Raw genomic sequence first — 4,818 nt, 5'->3', positions numbered from 1 at the left:
CTGTTCACCAGAGCGTCTGTATGATCTCAGCTACACTAAATAAGCAAAGCACAAAGGGTGGAGGGTTCACCAAACAACGAGCAGGGGTGTCAGGCGACCATGTCAAATAACTACTATAGAATGAACGAATGATGATCAACTTTAGAAAAGCAGAACTGTGTGGATGTTATTAATTGCTCACTTGGTTATAATCAGTGCTTGTTGGAGAGATCTGGCATTTGGGAAAATTTGCATATGCAACAGATGCTGTCGAAAAAACGACATCAGGACAGACGAAAGGACTTGTGGTCGTATGCAGTGAGGTACAAAAATCCAAAGACCACTAATAAAAAATACAGGGAAACACTAAAAATATACTGGAAAATGATTCTGGGAATATCTGAGTATTTGGTAAACCTCCATTTGCTTTCATGGCAGCATGCAGAACATGAACAAAATCAAAAATATGCAAATATGAGTACATTTGATTAGTGACTTAAAATAGTGCAGAATCTAAACTCATTGTTTTCGTCATTTTGTTGTTTTTCAATTAAAATAATGTATTAATTAATTAAAAAAACACTTAAAACCAGCTGGAGGAATGTACATTTTTACATATTTACATATTTGGCGGCACGATACATTAAAACACTGGTTTTCAAACTGGGGGCCGGGCCGTGAGATGGTGCCGGGGGCCCCAGTTTTAAGACATTTTATAAAATACATGAATTTATCATGAATTCTGTGTAATTAAACCTAAAAGAAAATAAGGCTACTAACCAACAGCACTGCTTTGTATAATTTAATGTTTTGTTTAATTAAAAAGTTAAGTTTTAGAACAGTTTTTTTGTCATAAATTTTCTTGGGGGGGGGGGGAGGTTGAAGGAATGCACAAGGGGGCCCGCACGCTGAAAAAGTTTGAGAACCACTGCATTAAAAAGTACACTATACACTGTAAAAAAAAAAACTTTGCTGCCTTAAAATTCCTTGCTAAATCAACCTAGATCTACAAGTCATGTCAACAGACATTAGTTGTCACAACTTATAAAATATAGTTGAGAAAAGTCAACTTAAATTTATAAGTTATAACAACTCACGTGTAGTTATAACAACTCATCTCTAGTCAAGATAAATAATAATAAGTTGAAATGACTTGTAAATCCGAGTTGATTCAACAAAAATTTTAAGGCAGCAAAGTATTTTTTACATGGTACAAGTTATTATGCAAGGAAAAAAAACATGACAGTGTTTTTAAGGAAATCTGTGGGTAACCCTGTGACTTACATGGAAAGTATTTCAGTAAAGTAAAATACTACAAACGTTGAGAACCAAAACCTGCAGGAGCAAAGGATAATTTTGTTTTATGTAATGCATGGATTAACTCCAAATATCCACGTATTGAAAATCAAACCCTGAAGCATTCAAACTGAAGCAAGACTCACTTTTGTGGCCAAACATTATTTTAAAAGATGATTGTGATGATCAGTGACAAACTGGATGCGTTTAAACGTTTAGATAAGTGGCTCCATCATGTGGTCAATATTGGAACCAAAACATTTTACACATTTTTATATAAGGTGCTTTTGACATCAGCAGATCCACGTAGTTTAAAGAGCAACACTTCCCTAATGTGCAAATCTTTCCTGCACTCTCAGAAAAGTGTCACAAAATTTGTCAATGGGACGGTACCTTTTAAAAAGGTCCCAATATGTACAATTTTAGTACATATATGTACCTTTGATGTAACCGTATGTACCAATGTGCATCTTTTGGTACAAAAGTGTACCTTTTGAAAAGGTACCTCCCCAGTGACAACTTTTGTACCTTCTCTTACCTTGTTTTCTGGGAGTGTGGCATGAGAGCAAAACCCTAGTTTCTACTTTCACCCTAAGGGTTTGTCAGAATATCTTTACACAAATTGATGTAAAACTGCAAGCATGTAATTCACCATAATCGACTTTGTCAAATTCGATAGAAGAAGAAGTTTTCCTGATCACAAATTTATTGGTTGAGCCAATGTTGCTTTGTTAACCCGGTCTGCTCTCAAAAACTCAATCAAACAGAGTATAAATCAGCAAATTGCTAGAAAGTATATTAAAGGATTAGTCAATTTTCTTAAAAAAAAAAATACTGATCATTTTCTCACCACCATGTCATCCAAAATGTTGATGTCTTTGTTTGTTAAGTCGAGAAGAAATTATGTTTTTTGAGGAAAACATTCCAGTATTTTTCTCATTTGAATGAATTTTAATGGACCCCAACACTTAACAGTTTTATTGCAGTTTAAAATTGCAGTTTCAAAGGACTTTAAACGATCCCAAATGAGGCATAAGGGTCTTATCTAGCAAAAAGATTGTCATTTTTGACAAGAAGAACAATAAAAGATGCACTTTTAAACCAAAACTTCTCGTCTATCTCCGGCTGTCTGACGAGCCAGCACGACCTCACGTAATTGCGTAATGATGTAGAAAGGTCATGTGTTACATATATGAAACACACATTTGTGGACCATTTTAAACAATAAACTGACACAAAGACATTAATAAGTATTATTTGACATACAACAACGTCGGAACGGTCCTCTTTCTCCACACTTGTAAACACTGGGGCGTAGTTTCGCATACGTCATCCGTGACCTCTTGACGTGATGACGTCTTATATAAGGTCCCGCTGGCGCTGCACACGACCGGAGACAGACGAGAAGTTGTGGTTTAGGTGTGCATATTTTTTATTTTTCTTGCCAAAAATGACAATCATTTCGCTAGATAAGACCCTTATGCCTCGTTTGGGATCGTTTAGAGTCTGCATTAAAATTGTTAAGTCTTGGGGTCCATTAAAGTCCATTAAAATGAGAAATATCCTGGAATTTTTTCCTCAAAAAACATAATTTCTTATCGACTGAACAAAAACACACATCAACATTTTGGATGTTCACAGGTCATACACTTATCAATGAAAAGTCCTACTTAAAGGAATATTTCATTTTCTTAAAAGAAAAATCCAGATAATTTACTCACCACCATATCATCCAAAATGTTGATGTCTTTCTTTGTTCAGTCGAGAAGAAATTATGTTTTTGAGGAAAACATTGCAGGATTTTTCTCATTTCAATGGACTTTAATAGACACCAACAATTAACACTTAGCTCAACACGTAACAGTTTTTTTCAACGGAGTTTCAAAGGACCACAAACGATCCCAAACGAGGCACAAGGGTCCCATCCAGCGAAACGACCGTCATTCCCGACAAGAAAAACAAAAAAACATGCTCCTTTAAACCACAACTTTTCGTCCAGGTCCGGTCCAGCGCGACCTAACGCAAATGCGTAGTGACGTAGGGAGGTCACGTGTTACATATATAAAACGCACATTTGCGGACCATTTTAAACAATAAACTGACACAAAGAAATTAATTAGTATCAGTTGACATACAACAATGTCGGTACGGTCGTCTTTCAACACACTTGTAAATACTGGGGCGGAGTTTCGCGTTCGTCTTCTGTGACCTCTTGACGTCATGACGTATTGCGTGGGGTCACCTGGCGTATCACGACCGGATCTAGACGAGAAGTTGTGCTTTAAAAGTGTATATTTGTTATTTTTCTCGACTGAACAAAGAAAGACATCAACATTTTGGATGACATGGTGGTGAGTAAATTATCTGGATTTTTCTTTTAAGAAAATGGAATATTCCTTTAAGCTCATATCCCAATAAAGATAATACAAAGGCCGGGGCTCTGTTCAAATAAGATATGGGTTATCCTCTGAAAAATACATAGAATAAATCTCTTGCAAAAGTGAATTTATGTAAAAGACAAGAAATCACATCTGGAGCAAGTTCGCTCACGCTTTCCCACCCTCTCTTTTTCTCTGAAGTGATTTAATGGTTTTTGGACAGAATTGAGCTGCAGCCGTGTATGCAGCGATGTGGAGCAGAGAGACGCTGGTAGTAAATATCAGTACATGAAAATAATCCCCTCAAGCTGCAGGAAGAGTCGGCTGTAAACAAATATGAGAAGAAGGTCACAAGATGTGAAAACTAAAGAACAACAAATAGTAAAAACCCAGCAGGTTCTTTTGGAAAATGATGAGAACAGACAGCAAAAAACGCTCTGGAAACACTGTAAAAAAATTTGACCATGTGTTTCCAACATGTAAAGTATACAAATATTCACAATTCAAGAAGGGTTCGCCCCAAACAAAAGAAAAACCTTTGAGTTTTACAAAACCCATAGCCTTTTTGTCTTCTATCGGACAAGTGCTGAATTTTGAAGGGCTGTCTTTGTTCAGAGCAGATGAAGTGAATAGACTGCAGTAATGTTAAACAAAAACGACAGGCTATGTCTGAAATACACCCATATAATTCACTATTCCCTATATTAATATGGTTAAGGAGTGAATGAAAACAAGTGATTGAATAGAGACTGCATCCCAATTCAGGGGCTGCGTCCTTCGAAGGCCATATTTGAATCCATCACGGCCTCGGAAATCTAAGGATTCAATGTGCGCTCATGTCTAGGTATTTTAAAAGAAACATTCATAACTGTAGTTAAATTAGTTTATATTTAGCAAGAAGTTCGGATGGGCGATGGACACGTGCTGTGACCGAATGGCTGCCTCTCGACATCAAAAGGCGGCTCAGCCGCCACACAACCCGATGGCGGGACTCATTCAGACAAGACATTGGCAGAGACTGGATGGGTCTGGCCAGGGACCGAAAAGTCTGGAGAAGTTGTTGTGGCCTGCGAAAGACTGTAATACAGGCCGAATGAAAGATATTTAGCAAAGTTAAAGGAACAGTATGTAAGAAATGTATATCAATGAATCATAAAATGGCCCT

This window comes from Misgurnus anguillicaudatus, chromosome 24 (genome assembly GCF_027580225.2).
Source record: "Misgurnus anguillicaudatus chromosome 24, ASM2758022v2, whole genome shotgun sequence".
Taxonomy (NCBI): Eukaryota; Metazoa; Chordata; class Actinopteri; order Cypriniformes; family Cobitidae; genus Misgurnus; species Misgurnus anguillicaudatus.
The sequence above is the reverse complement of the archived record's forward strand: the minus strand, read 5'-3'. Positions refer to the sequence as shown.